The sequence below is a fragment of the Phaenicophaeus curvirostris genome, chromosome 5 (assembly GCF_032191515.1).
Source record: "Phaenicophaeus curvirostris isolate KB17595 chromosome 5, BPBGC_Pcur_1.0, whole genome shotgun sequence".
In the NCBI taxonomy this organism is placed as follows: domain Eukaryota; kingdom Metazoa; phylum Chordata; class Aves; order Cuculiformes; family Cuculidae; genus Phaenicophaeus; species Phaenicophaeus curvirostris.
The window spans coordinates 53712363-53728280 of NC_091396.1; the positions used below are offsets into that span (position 1 = coordinate 53712363).

The 15918-nt window shown below is 43.0% G+C and overlaps 1 protein-coding gene across 1 annotated transcript in view; it reads right to left on the bottom strand.

Moving 5' to 3' along the window:
• SYNE3 (spectrin repeat containing nuclear envelope family member 3) overlaps positions 1-7585 on the bottom strand; it is a 71356-nt gene extending 63771 nt beyond the window's left edge. Inside the window, exon 1 of the mRNA XM_069858757.1 lies at positions 7567-7585. The gene's annotated coding sequence lies outside the window, so the exon portion shown is untranslated. The remainder of the gene's footprint in view (positions 1-7566) is intronic.
• Between the last annotated feature and the right edge of the window lie 8333 nt (positions 7586-15918).

Genomic DNA, 15918 nt, shown 5'->3' on the forward strand with positions numbered 1-15918 from the left:
TCCTGTCCCGCCTGAAAAGCTTATACCCCACCATAGCCGTACTCCAGTTATATGAGTCATCCCACCACGTTTCCGTGATGGCAACGACATCATAGGCCCCTTGCCCTACGACAGCTTCCAGCTCTTCCTTCTTATTTCCCATGCTGCGTGCATTGGTGTAAATGCACTTCAGCTGAGCTGCCGAGCCTTCAGCCCTCCTAGAGGGAGCACGGTTCGTTCCCAACTGCCTGGTAACTGGAGTAGTTGACACCAGAGTGCCTGCATCTCCCTTAGCACCCCGAGGTGTGTTCTCCCCCACTTTTTGTGCGGTGAGGTACTGGTGGTCCTCACCTGGGCACCCTCTCCCAATCACCAATTCCCCACGTCCAGGCTCGTTCCTGTCTAGCCTGGGCTCAACCCCCTCCCCCTTCACATCTAGTTTAAAGCTCGATTTATGAGCTTGGCTAGGTTTCTAGCAAGGGCTTTAGCCCCCCTAGGAGACCCATGTTTCCCGCCCTTAGCGAGAAAGCCTGGGGGTGCGTGAGCCCCCCCATGATCAAAAGTCATCTAAGTTAAAGGAAATGCACAGCTTGCAGAAGAACTGACAGCTCCAAAGACTGGGGTTTTCTATTTACTCACAGAACATTTAAAATGTGGGTATATGTTCTCACACGACCCTGCCTTCCCATCTAACTGACTTGAAAACACGGTGCCTCTGTGCTTTCTGCTTTCATCTTCCCTGAACTACATGCAGCCTGCATGTACTCAAAATGGGGTAAAAAACCTGCATAAAGATCAGATGTTACACCTCTTGAAGTACCCCTCAACCAGAGAAAATGTGTGTTTTCTCCTAGGATTGCCTCATTATAATGGCAGGAAAACAAAAGACAAACATGCAGTGCTTAATATCACATATTACTTCTATGTAAATCAGAGAGAAAACAGCTAACGTAACCCCCACAGTTTTTCCACAGTTTAATTTTTTGTTGCTGTTGTGTCAGTCCAGCAGAATGAGTAGGTGGGTCAGCCAGAAAGATAATCTTTTACGGTAAAAGCTCCAATACTGTTATTTTTTAAATAAATCGAAGTATCCAGATCCACTATGGGTGTTTATCCTGTCTCACCTATGACACTCCCCAGCCTACAAGACAGTTGCCACACATATTGAACGTACTCTGTGAGGGGAGATGTTAGTGTCCCCATTTCACAAAGAGAGACAGTGATGGTCTGAGTAGCATCTGTCCTTCAAAAGTAGCTTCTGACATGGTGCCAGACCCAAGAACATATGAAGCACTGGTCCCTTTTCAAACCTCTGATTGTATATATTCCTTCAACATCATAGAGCAAACCTGTGGCAAAGAACACAGTTCTTCTAAATCAAGCCAATGCTAGAGGAGAAGAATGATTATGTGCCCAACAATACACGCTCAACATCTATGTTTTTTGGGAGTCATGGATTAAGCCTTGACACCTATGCTTTTTACTCAGCAGAACTATGGAGTTTCAGGAGAATTCATGAGAACTCAGGTTGCCAGGCTGGATCAAAACAGAACTTATGGGTACATTTATTCTTGAAAATCAAGTATTTTCCAGGAGCTTTGAAGAAAATCTCTCCATCAAAGATGATAATTTCCTGAATATTCTGTAATTTAGTCCCACAAGGCACAATACTGGAAGAGGTTACAAGGTGCTTTTACTCTTCAAGAGCGGGAGGAATGTGTCTGGTAGAGGCAGCCTGCAAACTGGGCTATCAGTCAGACTTCTGTCACTATTCCTGATTCTGTCAATGAATTCTTGCATCATCAGGGCAAACAACACAGTGTCACGTGCCTTGCTTTGCTCAGTAATATCCACCTGCCTCAAAGGAACCTGAAGATTTTTGTGTATCTGACTGCTCTTCTACTAAGGCAAACTTTTTTTATTATTATTATCCCACTGTAATTAGCATTTTTTTATTATCCTGGTGTATTTAGCATTGTTGCAGCCTCACCTTGAGTACCATGTCCAGTTCTGGGCCCCACAATTTAGGTAGGATGTTAATGCATTCAAATGTGTCCAGAGGAGGACAAAAAAGCTGGTGACAGGGCTGGAAGGAATGTCCTTTAAGGAGTGGCTGAGGACTCTGGGTTTGTCTAGTTTAGAGATAAGGAGGCCGAGGGGCAATGTCATTGCTCTCCACAGCTTCCTTAGAAACGGAATTGGAGAGGGAGGTGCTAGTCTATTCTCCCTGGTATCCAGTGACAGGGCACATGGGAATGGTTCAAAGCTGCATCAGGGCAGTTCAGACATTAGAAAGCATTTCTTTATCAAGAGGGTGGTCAAACACTGGAACAGGCTTCCTAGAGAGATGGTCAATGCCCTAACCTGCCAGTGTTTAAGAGGCATTTGGAGAATGCCCTTAACAACATGCTTTAACTTTTGGTCAGTCCTGAAGCGGTCAGGCAGCTGGACCAGATGATCATTGTAGGTCCCTTCCAACTGAAATGTGTCGTATCGTATCGTATCATATCGTATCGTATCGTATCCTATCCTATCCTATCCTATCCTATCCTATCCATCGTCAACTGCAAGGGGAGCAGCATGTAGCCCTATGTAGTGTTTCTAGGATTCCCTGGTGACAGGCACTATATCTACTAACTATAACAGCAGGTCCCCCAGCACAAGCTAACCTGTCTTGTGCTTCTAAGTATTAGCGTCACATTTCTGAAAAGGCTTTCTGCATAGCACAACTGTAACAGCAGCTGTTTCACCTTTTAATACCACTAAACAATCACTAACCAGGAATAAAACAAGAAAGCCACAGCTCAATATCTGAATTGCAAGCAAATTACAGTCCCATGGTTCTTGTTTCCTGCTGTCTCCTTCAGTTTCTTCCAGTACCTTATTTCACGCACCAGTTCAGTGCAACCCCAAGGCTGAGATTGTCACTTAATCCTCATACTATTACAGTCAAGAGAAATTTCCTTGAAACCCCTCGATATGAAGAACTTCGTATCAAGCCCATGTCCTCTGTTTAAGCACAATATGATGTAACATGGTGTGACATAATGTAACATAGAAAAAGATGCTTTTACCAACAGAGATGTGAAAAGTCAGTCCTGCCAAAGGGAAATAAACATTTCAGTCCACATCATTTTTTAAATCAATGCATTTTTCCTGGAATACAATTAAGCTGTGTGCACAGACAGACAGCAACATCAAATATTGCTTACTAAGATGCCTTATGGTATCATTGAGAATGCCCTTCCTTGTCAGATTTATTATCTTTATCTAAACATTGAGGTGGGGCCACTTCAGATAGTCGAAGTTAAATACTCCAGGTCTCTCAACTCTGTGAGTCATTTCATTGTAATACAGGCAATATTATCCCATGATTTAATTTATTAGCAATACAGGGACATGCCATGATAAGCAACAGTTCACAGTACTTTGAGTCTACGAAGCCAGGATGCTGGAAAGTTATCAGTTCTTGTGGAAGGCAAGGACTGACTCTAAGCTCCAGCTCTGGAGAAGAATGTGTAGCAGAGATCATCATTTAAGGATCTTCACTTTCATTTAAAAAGACTCTTGTTTCTTTCAAGCTCTGTTATGCCTTAAAAAAACACACTGGAGAACAAACAAGAAAAGTGAATTTTCAAAAGAAAGAACAAATTCTGTTTCAGTTGATGCTGACAATAATGCAGCTGGACACGGAAGAATTTTTATAAGAAAATTCTGCCTCTCTAAACGCATATGCCAATATCAGCTATAGGCAGTGGAATTACATTTCAGACTAAAACTTTAGCAAAATTCAAGGATCTGTAGTTTGAAGTCTATCACTAATAAGTATCAGGCTGAGTTTTAAAGTTTAAACACTGACCTTTGACTACTTTTCAGTTTTTCTCATCTTATTTCAGAATAATTTCATTTAATCAATATTAAAGGCACAAATCTTACCATTCAGAATTTTTTCTGTTACCATATGCCCTCTTCCTTTCACACACCTCCCTTGCCAGGATTCACACTTTGCCCACAGTCCTTAAGTGGACACGTTCAACGTGGTTCTAAAGGGATGTTTTCTGAAGACATCATGACACCTGTATATACGGTAGCTACCCCAGAACAAGTTTGCTAGGACATGTTGTAGCTGTGCCAAAAAAAAAAACCACCTACAGTTGACAAGGACTAACAATTAAAAAACAACCAAACCAAACCCAAACCCTAATATCTTGTCATTGCTACAAATGATCTTGGATGTGCCCTTCCAGCCAGATCAAGGAACTCTGTACTCAGTATTCTGAGGCAGGATGAGTGATGGTCACTTTTGCTTGGTTGCAAGAAAATTACGCTTATGTGATAACATTAAGTAAGTTTCAAAACTGTTAGCCAATTTTGTCAAAACAAAACAGATCCAAAGACACTAGTTGAGATCGTAGCTCTTCTGTACTTGATGTACTTGTGCAAATGTGTGCTTGGCAGAACAAAGACAGGAGCTGCACTCTGGAGACATGGTGACCTAAAACCAAAGTGCTTTATGATGACTACATCTCAGTAAATCAGATCTCCCACAGAACTGTGTTCTTCTGTTGAGTAAGTGTTTACACTGAACTGTACTAAGGTATTCTGTTTCCACATTCAAAACACAATGTATCAAATCGGAGTTATTTATCTTCTTTGAAGTTTTGAGGGAGGTGCCAGTCAAGGGGCAATCACCCAGAAAATACTTCTCCTTTTCACTTTACAACTTAATTTACACCAAAAATCTTATTGCCAAATGGAGGCAGTCACATGTGAATGTATCACTCAGTAACTTAGCTAAAAACTGGAGGAAACTGGCAAGTGTCTGACTCGAGGCTTTCTTTTCCCTGTTGGTCTGTTCCTACTAAAACTGCAAGAACTTTTTTATCTTGGAGCTATTCTTATGTCATTGGTTGAGACTGAGAAATGGACATAAAACATTATTTAAAGGACAAATACTGAGCTGCATGCACATACACATAATAAAGGACAGCATAAACCTTGCTTCCAACAGAAACTATGCTGAAAGATGGGGACTAAGTATCTTTTTGAAGCTGTGATGCAAATGCTAGCTTGAAGCATTCCCTCCAATGCAGTGCCATTGCTTTTCAAAGTCATGTGGATGCAGGTACAGCCACATCCTAAGGCCAAGCATCCACAAGTGTACACAGAGGTTTTCAGGATTGTTTTGGAGCCACAGATAACTGGAGGGGCACAGAAAAACAGTTCACATAAGAGGAAAAAAATTCTTTGCTGTGAGGGTGGCAGAGCACTGGAACAGGTTGTGGAGTCTCCTTCTCTGGAGATATTCAAAACCCACCTGCACACATTCCTGTGCAACCAGCTGTCAGTGAATCTGCAGGGGGGTTGCACTAAATAATCTCCAGAGGTGCCTTCCAACTCTGACCTCTGACCATCCTGTGATTCTGTGAAAAACTAGACACTCTTTTCAATGAAGTCAGTGCACGAAGTCCACACAGAGGACATGCACACCAGGAACTGACTTGGAAGCATGGTAAAAGCCTTGACCAGGATGGGAGGAAAGGGAGGAGCAGTGAAATACATGGCTGAAGAGAGGCAAGCAGCGCAGTACCACATCGTAAATGGTAGCTAATTCTACCTTCACTGGGAATCTGAGAGGACTCCAGATCTCTATGATTCAAGAAGAGTGTGCAAACAGCATTAGTTGTAGGAGAAAGCTGTTTTTATAGAGCCCATCAGCTTTCTCAGAGCCCACTTCCTGACAGCTAGTTTTTTGGGAACAATGCCCTGTGACTCACTAAAATATATTTACTTCTTGTTGAAATAAAAGTCACCACAGGACCAATTGCAGCAAGTTACATTTCCTTGAGATCCAGCTGGCTCACACACTTGGCAGCCATGAAGTGTGCCAAGATGATGTGCATTTCAACAACCCACAGTTCTGAGACACTTTTGGAAAAAAAGAAGGAAAACACTTGACAACAACCAATCAGCTTGTAAAGTTTTGTGGCATTTTTTAAATTCTTTCCCCAGAAAACAACCACTGCATACAAAGATTTTCAAATGTCATACAACACGCCTAGGGCTTAAAAGGAACATTGAAAAGTAGCATCAAGGAGCTGGTAAGAGTAGCATAGTGGTATTATTTTTCATTAATCATTTAAGACAGCCGAGCTCGGATTTAAGGCAAAGGAGAAGGCAGGCATCCTGCTCTGATGAACTTGCAACCATCATTTTCACAATTAATCATCATATACATCCATAATTCCTGCAGGCTTCAGTCTGCAATAGGCAATGAAGCTGGTGAAGGGTCTGGAGAACAAGTCTTATGAGGAGTGGCTAAGGGAACTGAGGTTATTTAGACTGAAGAAGAGAAGGCTGAAGAGAGACTTTATCACTTTCTACAACTACCTGGAAGAAGGCTGTAGCGAGGCAGGTGTTGGTCTCTTCTCCCAAGCAACTAGCAATAGGATGAGAGGAAATGGCCTCAAGTTGCATCAGGAAAGGGTTAGATTGGGTATTAGGAAAATTTTACTTACTGAAAGAGTAGTCAAGCATTGCAACAGGCTGTCCAGGCCACCATCTCTGGAAGTGTTCAAAAAACATGTAGACATAGCACTTTGGGACAAGGCTTAGTAGGCCTGGTGGTGTTGTGGTGACAGTTGGACTTGACGATCTTAGAGGTCTTTTCCAACATTAATGATTCTATAATTCTGTTAAGCTATTTTAGTAGAGCTATTTCAATTAATAAAGTTTTCCCGGACAAAGACCTATATCTACACAGGTCAAACCAATAAGGATTTGGGAATAAAAGAGATGGCAAAACCAAGTCTATGAGAAACTGAAGCCTTAGTAGACACTGGAGTGAGTGGTGTTTACATACAAAGTCACGCAGAATCTAAAAAGGACGGTAGTGGCTCTTATTGTGGAAAACTTGGGAAGCCTTCTAACTGTTTAGGAAGGAAAAGGGACACAAGGTCAGACCTCCTTAAGAGGAAAGGGCAAAGCTAGGATATATTTAATAGTTAGGATCTGGGGAGACCGTATAGTGGCCTTCCAGTACTTAAAGGGGACCTATGGGAAAACTGGGGAGAGGCTCTTTATCGGAGTGGTGATAGGACAAGTGGCAATGGATTAAAGCTGAAAGAGGGGAGATTTAGATTAGATATTAGCAAGAAACTTTTTCCTGTGAGGGCGATGAGGCGCTGGCACAGGTTGCCCAGGGAAGCCGCGGATGCCACAGCCCTGGAGGGGTTCAGGATGAGGTTGGATGGGGCTTTGGGAAACCTGATCCAGTGGAAGGTGTCCCTGCCCATGGCAGGAGGCTCGGGACCGGGGGATCTTTAAGAAGAGTCCCTTCCAACCCAAACCGTCCTACGACTGTATAATTTGAAGAGGAGAGAGCTGGGAAGGGAAGAAAAGAAAGAAGGAGCTTGCAAACCGCAGGAGAGTCCCGGCAGCAGGGGAACCGAGCGGCGCGGAAATTTGACAGAAGCGCACAAGAAGCCGGCTTTGGCGAGAGCCTGACAGCCGGGAAGGACAAGCTGAAGGCGGCAGCCGCAGGTAGCCCCGGGCTGGCGCTCCCGCGGCGTCCGAGAACCCCCTTACCCGCTCCGCTGGGCGCTCCGGAGGGCGGTGCAGCCGCCTCGCCCCCTATCAGCGCTCCCGCCAGCCCTCCGGCTTCCCCTTTTCCTCCGGGGGGGGCGAAGGGCTCCCTCCTCCTCGCCATTGCGTGTCCCCCCCCCGCTAACCGCCGCCCGCCCGGCACCGGCCCCAGCGCGGGGGCTGCGCCAGGGACAGCCCCCGGGCGGCCTTATGTAAGGCCGGTACCGCCCGGCCCGCGGCGCCGCCACACAGGGGGAGAGGGGGAATTCAGCGCCTGTGCGGGGCTTGGAGCTGCGGGCAGTCACCGAAAAAGCTAAATTTCTCATGTTTGTGGGGCCAGGAGCTGCAAGAGTCACCAAGCACAAGACCTGCGGCAAATAAAACGGAGAAAACCCCCAAATTTCTCATGTCTGGGGGGCTTGGAGCTGCGACACTCACCGATAAAGCTAAATTTCTCATGGTTGAGAGGGCGGGAGCTACAAGAGTCACTGAATACCAGATGTCTGACAAGTAAAACGAAGGGAAAAAGCTAAATTTCTCATGTTTGGGGGGCCAGGAGCTGCAAGAGTCACCAAACACCAGACCTGCGACAAATAAAACAGAGATAAAAGCCAAATTTCTTATGGTTGAGGGACCTGGAGCTGCAGGAGTCACCGTATACCAGATGTCTGACAAATAAAACGAAGAGAAAAAGCTAAATTTCTCATGTTTGGGGGGCCAGGAGCTGCAAGAGTCACCAAGCACAAGACCTGCGACAAATAAAATGGAGAAAACCCCCAAATTTCTTATGGTTGGGAGGGGGGCAGATACAAGAGTCGCTGAATGCCAGATGCATGACAAATAAAATGAAGGTAAAAAGCTAAATTTCTCATGTTTGGGGGGCCAGGAGCTGCGACACTCACCGAAAAAGCTAAATTTCTCATGGTTGAGAGGGCGGGAGCTACAAGAGTCGCTGAATGCCAGATGTCTGACAAGTAAAACGAAGAGAAAAAGCTAAATTTCTCATATTTGGGGGGCCAGGAGCTGCAAGAGTCACCAAACACCAGACCTGCGACAAATAAAACAGAGAAAAAAGCCAAATTTCTTATGGTTGAGGGGCCTGGAGCTGCAAGAGTCACCGTATACCCGATGTCTGACAAATAAAACGAAGAGAAAAAGCTAAATTTCTCATGTTTGTGGGGCCAGGAGCTGCAAGAGTCACCAAACACCAGACCTGCGACAAATAAAACAGAGAAAAAAGCCAAATTTCTTATGGTTGAGGGGCCTGGAGCTGCAAGAGTCACCGTATACCCGATGTCTGACAAATAAAACGAAGAGAAAAAGCTAAATTTCTCATGTTTGTGGGGCCAGGAGCTGCAAGAGTCACCAAGCACAAGACCTGCGACAAATAAAACGGAGAAAACCCCCAAATTTCTCATGGTTGGGAGGGGGGCAGCTACAAGAGTCGCTGAATGCCAGATGTCTGACAAATAAAACGAAGGTAAACAGCTAAATTTCTCATGTTTGGGGGGCCTGGAGCTGTAAGAGTCACCAAACACAAGACATGCAACAAGTAAAACAAATAAAAAGCTAAATTTCCTACATTTAGAGGGCCTGAAGCTGCAAGAGTCACCGAACCCCTGATGTGCGACAAATGCAGATGATCTTCGTGCATGCTGGTAGTCCCAGTAATCCATGCTAATACATGGGCAAGTTCCTTTCCATTTCTTGCCCAGAAAATGCCCAGGAGGCAAGAAGACAGTCTGATGTCAGTGGTTATACATAATAAACAAACTTAGCTCACCGCAGGAATTCACCTGGATGCATGGAGAGTTGTAACTGACATGTAGGAAAATAAAACTACCAAGAATTTAGGAAGCAAAACCTGTTTCCACTGTAGTCCAATTCAGGCAATTCTTTCCTCTGTAACCTATCCAAGCAAAAAGTCTGCAGAATATGCTTGGGTTATTCTGGAAAAATCAATTAGAAGCAAAAGGAGCGGCAGCGTGTCGCCAGCCACAGCGCTGGTTTTGTAGCCCAGCCAAGGAAGCCAGAGAGTCATCAACATCTTGCAGCCCATCTGTGGAATCAGAAAGTTTTAATCACATGAATGCATTGAGCCACAGGGAGGGAAGGAGGAAAGAAGGAGCAGCTTCTTCATATTTGAACAATAATACAATGTAAACAAAGCAAATGAGAACGTGAAGTTTGTCAGTATTCCATAAGGCACAAAAACCTACTCTTCAGAAGAGATTATATTGCTGCCCTCTGCTGCTGGGAGCTTGTGCGGTTCATTTGCATAAGGAGCAGAAAAACACGCCATTTGTGATAAAAGTCTCTGGCCACACATAACTGCACTGCGGCCAAGAGCCTCGAGACAGGTTCTTCAGCAGTGAAGACAGAGTGAAATCCCGGGGTCGGTCAGAGGCCAGGGACAGCTCTCCACGCTCTAATGCCAGATGGGATAAGCTGGCTCATGTCAATAGTGTCACCTGACTATCAGCCAGGGGAGCCTTCACAGGGTCGCTTCTGCCCTCAGCCAGGTATTCAAGGTGAGCTCCCATCCGTGTTCCAACACAGCCTTACTTGGAATAACTCTCTATTGAAATTGCTCTCAAATCATCAGGAATCACCTGCAATGGAAAAGGTAATGGAAATTTGTCAGAACTTATGATGAGGAGTGTACTTCTATAGCTGGTTCCAACCTTGAAGCTGTGAATGGCCACAGTGACACAATTTGGGTTAATTATGACCTTTTAAGGTGTCAGTGAGGGGGAAACAGAACAGTTGTAATCTCACTCTGTGGGCGAGTCTACCATCTAACTTGGAAAAATCTTCATTTGTTCACTAAAATGAATGGAGTGAAATTGATATCACCAGTGTGTAAAATGGAATTTATATGCGACTGCTCTTGGCCATAGCAATTCAGAGCTGCTTATCTCTTGATGACCTTTAGGGTACTGTGAGGAACTGAATACAGTCTAAGGCAGTTGGACTCCAAAGAAATGGTTCTAGAACAGGTAGATGATAGAGAACAGAAAAATCTTACCTATGCATTTGCATTGGGAAAACTGTCTCTGTCATCACAGTGAGCTGCCTCAGTGGCAGCAATTAATTCCTTATGAAACCGCCCCCTTAGGAATTTACTTAGTATACCTAGATCTTCTAAGTCCAAAATAAAAACACCCCTTGTATTCAGAAAGCTTGCTGTGGTTGGGCAATGCATCACTATCTAAAAACTGCTTGCATTAAGTTCTTTTCTGCCTTTCCCTACGTGGAGGCTTTCATGGCTCCAATTTTATTACTTCAAACAGCTTTGTACATGCTGAGTTAGAAAAACCAACATACACAGGCACACACCAGGCATTAAGTAAATGAGCATTCAGTTCATAATCCAAATAATATAAAGCTGCCCACACACCACACCTAACAACAAAGGAGAGGTTAGAATGACAGCAAGCAGCATGGAAGGGTGGAGGAGATTCTGAAAAGGAAAGAGCAGCAGCTCTAACTCTCTTTCCTGGGAGAAAGGAATGTATTTTTAGAAGCAGTTGGCTCAGCCTCTAAAACAAACCACGAGTATTTGTCAGTGAACATGCAGCATTTTCAAGCATTTCCTGTGATGAGCAAAATACTCGAGAGACTGGGTGGAAAGCACCAACTACTGCAAAAGTAGCAATGGTGTTGGCATTGTTTGCTCTGCAGGAGAGCCTGCACGGCGTTCTAAAGGAAAGAGAAGCACTTATAATGCTGCAGGGTAGCTGCTCTCTCTTATTAGTATAACACACCCATTTATTCACACTCATAACCAATGACAAACAAGTACTACAAGATATTAAGATGTTTCCCTTTATGTTTGCTTGTACAGCAATGTAAAATTGTTATTCAAATGAGTCATGTGGCTGTCTTGGGGTGGGAGGAACAGCATTTGTTGGCAGAGTAACATTTATGGGCAGTGTTCCAGAGACATGTCTTTAGCATGACAGTTTTTGACACTGGGGCTTCTCAGCGTTGTTTTTGTTTTACAGCTACTCAAAGTTTCACATTGCTCGACAGAAGGCTTCAGTGGTTGCTACAGAGGAGCTGTCTCCTCAGGAGATGAGGAACGAAGAGCCATAAACTCTAAATGCTTATATCAGAATAGCATTATCTTCAGGAGCACTATGGCAAGGATCACACTGGTGAACAAGGTTAACTTCCTGTCCTTTATTCATGTGGAGATCATCTGGACTCAGCCTAGCATTTCACATTCTCCCTGCTGCATATTTTGAAATTTATCTTTTGTCTGTTTAGGCTCCATATCTTGAGCATAGACCGACTAACTTGGCAGGCAATTCGACTTAGTACTACACTATGAGTTCTGACAAAAATACCGGTTCAAATACTCTCCCTTGCTATTCACCAGAATTCCAATTCATGGGCAGTCTTGGACATTTTAACACTTTAAGGATACTTGAAATTTAACCACAGATTCTACAAGACATATTTCAATGAATTGATTTTTGATTTTTTTTTTGTGCCAGTATGTTTCCATGTAAACAGAAGTGATACTTGGTGCCCCTTACTCATTATCTTTTAACTTTTGAATTACATCTCAAACTGGAAGTTGGAAAATATCACAGAAGACTGTGCAGTCAAAATGGAGTTACAAACATCCATTAAATCAGTTGTTGTAAACCAAGTCCTTTACACCAATATACCTTTCTGAGAATAGGATCCTTCAGCACACAAGATATTTAAATGGACTTACTACTCCACATATCACTCCCAGACTTGCAGCAAGCACATGCAATTAGGAACAGATGAATTTTTTTTCCAAGTTTTCTATTAGGTGCAAGATACTGTCAAAGCAGCCTCGAATATCTGCAGTTTCTGCAATTGATAGAAGCAAGCCTAACACTAAAAAGAATGCAGGAGCAAGGTTAGCAGACAAAAAAAATCATAGTCATAGAAGGGACCTTAAAGATCATCTAGTTCCAACCCCCCTGAAATCTCCCCTGCTTTCAGCTACCTTCTTCACAATGCATTTTAAAGGGCACCATTCCGCATAGTTCTCCTGAATGTCTTTATAGTTCTCAGTGGCCTGTTTAAGTTTGGAAGATGAGTTAACATGGAAACAGACAGAGGCTTGAAACCTGAAGGAGAGTATAAAAGTACCTGTGACAAGAAGGAGGGAAAAAATTGTTTCTCCTTGTAAATAGAGAAATTTGCTCATATGACACATCCCCCTCCAGATGAGATAAAATAGTGTGACGCCTGAGGCTTGTGTGGTTTGGAGCAGTGCATTTAGGGTGCACACACCAGTTGTGAATCCCATGCAACCCTACAAATGACAAGACAGTCTAAAAATCAAATGGATTAGAGGTGGTCTATTACAATAAGAAACCATTTCTTACCTGTAAATCTCTGTGTTATTCATCTGTGAAAATTTGATTAATTTAATATTAAAGTGAATTAAAGAACATAGACCTGACATTCATGGCAAACCAGTGTAGGAATAAAGACAATCCAAATGTACCCCCATGCCTAGAAAGATATTGGTTTGCATGTGTTCTACACTCTATCTAAACAGGAAAAATAAAAAAACAATATTCATCCACTTTTTAAAACTAAATGTAAGAAAATATGTAGGTTTACACATAAACCTTGTTAATAAGCAGCATTTTTATCTTTTTTAAAGACAGTAGCTGAAGAAGAGTCAGATTTTAGGCAATTATTGATTTTTTGCTGTGAACTCTGTGGACCAAAAAAGGGTTACTGACCCAGAGACCTTCAACTGCAGGCAGACACACAGTTTAAGAAGTCTGAATGCACCTAGGGAAAAACACTGTTCCTGCTCCAGAGCATCTAATCTAGCACACCAGGAAGCAGATGAGGGAAGAGTTATGTTGCCTTCTACTCTGAAAGTGTGAAGGAAGCAGCAAAAAATAAAAGAAAGTTGTACGTTCAGGAGTATCCAGTGTTAACCTTTGTAATTAGTAGCAATCCCCTCAGTGACAGTAAGCAGGAGATAAGCCAGGGGAAGCCAAGGTCCATTGAAAAAAATCAGGATCTGAAGCCTAGTCTCCTGTGCCTAACTCAGGTGGACTGGGTTTTCTTCCTCATTCCTCTCCACATACTTTTTTTAAGTTACAGAAGGAGATAGCAGGACTTCGTTTTTAAAAAAAAAATGTTCTCTGGAGTCCCCTGGATAAATAGCAAAGACAACTGTTGAAATACAACATTCCATAAACTTTCTACTATTAAAATTAATCACACATGACTACATGTGGTTCTCCTTGCTTCCCTTCACAGATACAGTTTTGCCCTTTTTATTTCCCTGAAACTCGGTAGTGTGGAGCTGTACTTTTATCTACACTAGTCTTGCTGCTTCTAGATATACAAGTTTTCTGAAGCAATTTATTTGTTTGCATCTAGCCTCGTAAGGGATAGGAAACACATGCTACACAAAACAGCTACTGTATGCCAGTGTTCAAAGGGCTATAGTTCTGTAAGTCTTGAGTTTCACTTTCCTCCTTCCACAGCACATGGACTTTAAATCATGCGTCACAGTAGTCCAGCATGAAACTAGAACAGAGCACAGATCAGCTTCCTCCGACTGAGTGTCTCAAACTAAAGAACAGTGACAGAAAGAAGCTGCTATGATGCACCTTTGCCTCCTCATGCCTCCTAGGACTCACAACAACTGAAAACTAGTAAACTAGCATCCAAACAAATCTCTGGACAAAGAGCAAAGGGGAAGGGAGTCCAAGAATGATTCAGAGCAATCTGCGCCTCACTGTCACAAAAAAGTGATTGTTCTAAAACTCGAAGCTTATTCCCAGGCTTTTGTTCATAGGGTGCAAATGCTTTTTTTCTTTCTTTTTTTTTTTTTTTTGTTTAATGAAGTCAGGCTGATTATAAAACAAGCCTTTGTACAAGTCCAACAAGTGCTACAATTAAATGGCATACAACTTTCCAGTACAAGTTCTTTACCCTACGAGTTGCTAGCTACATCCAAGGAGGCTGCTGAGTATTCTCAGCTGTTATGGACATCAACAAGTGAGGAAGGCTATTACAAACTTCAGAAGAGCTTAGAGCACTGCAGCACTAACACTTTAATCACTAAATTAATGTAAGGGTGAGCATTAAAATAAGAGAGAGCTTCCATGCAATTATTTTTAAGCAAGTTTAGGAAAGGTACATACACTTACATGTGGGAGAAGCTGCCTATTCTGTGAAAGGACTGCTTGCCCTCTAAAAGTGCACAGTTAGTAACCACAACTAAACAAACCTGCATGTTTGTGTCATGCAGTTGACAGCATTACAAACACTGCCTTGTGAACAGAGCCAAGAAAATCACAGTATCAATAAGGGGCATTTGGCAGTGCTCTCTCAGGTAGTTTGCCTATTCTTAGAACAGCCAGATTTTCAAGAGAAACACGTTTTCATACTTCAAACAAGGAAAGAAAAAACACTTTAAAATATAAAAAACCCCTCCAAACTTCCCGCATTATTATTTTGCTGTTGCTGGTTTAACAAGATATTGTTTTTAAATAAGTGTAGTAATCTAAAAAATTCTGCCCATGCACATGATTTTGAAAGTTGTTCAGTCTAAATCTAACATTCCTCAAGAACCCTACTTTGCAACTCTAAAAGCATTCCTTTCACAACCTGCATCCATGCTTGCTTCCTTACAGGACAATCAACAAAAAACTTCCTAACACCAATTCACATTGGTCTTTGCACAAACCACCTTGGATCAGAATGCAACTCTGGTAACTTTTGCAGGGAGTGACTGAAATATCACAAGGTGGTCACTCATCACCACAAGGTGGTCACTAAGGTAACTAGTAGCACAGAAGGCTGAGACACACTGCCACTAGATTCTCACCTAAAAGCTTTGAGGTTTAATTTCCACACTCTTGGGAAAGCCTGTTTCGCATGTGCCAGGCAGTTTAGCCCTTTCAGTCCTATTCCCCTCCATCTCATCCATGGCAGAGATTTTTTTTCCCCCAGAACTCTTCTATTCTTGATTTTATACAGCACCACCCTAGCAGTTTCTGTTGGTCTGTGCCATCAGACCTAGTTGCTACAGCCTTACCCACATACCTCATCAGTCTGATTCCCTTTCCCCTCCCTCCTCCCTGTCCCAGCATTCCTTGTAAGGTTACCCATTCGGTCCAAGAATCTCCCTGCTCTGAAGGGATAATGACTGGAATAGGCTTGGAAAGAAGACACTGTTCAATTCATCTCAAACAACCAGTGTAGCTGTCTGCATCAAAGGAGAGCTACAACTCCCCTCTGCCTGTCAGAGCCCCAGCTTCCCACACCTTTGCGCACCCTCTCCTTACTTTCATTACTAGAAATAATAATAATAAAAAAACAGGAAAAAAA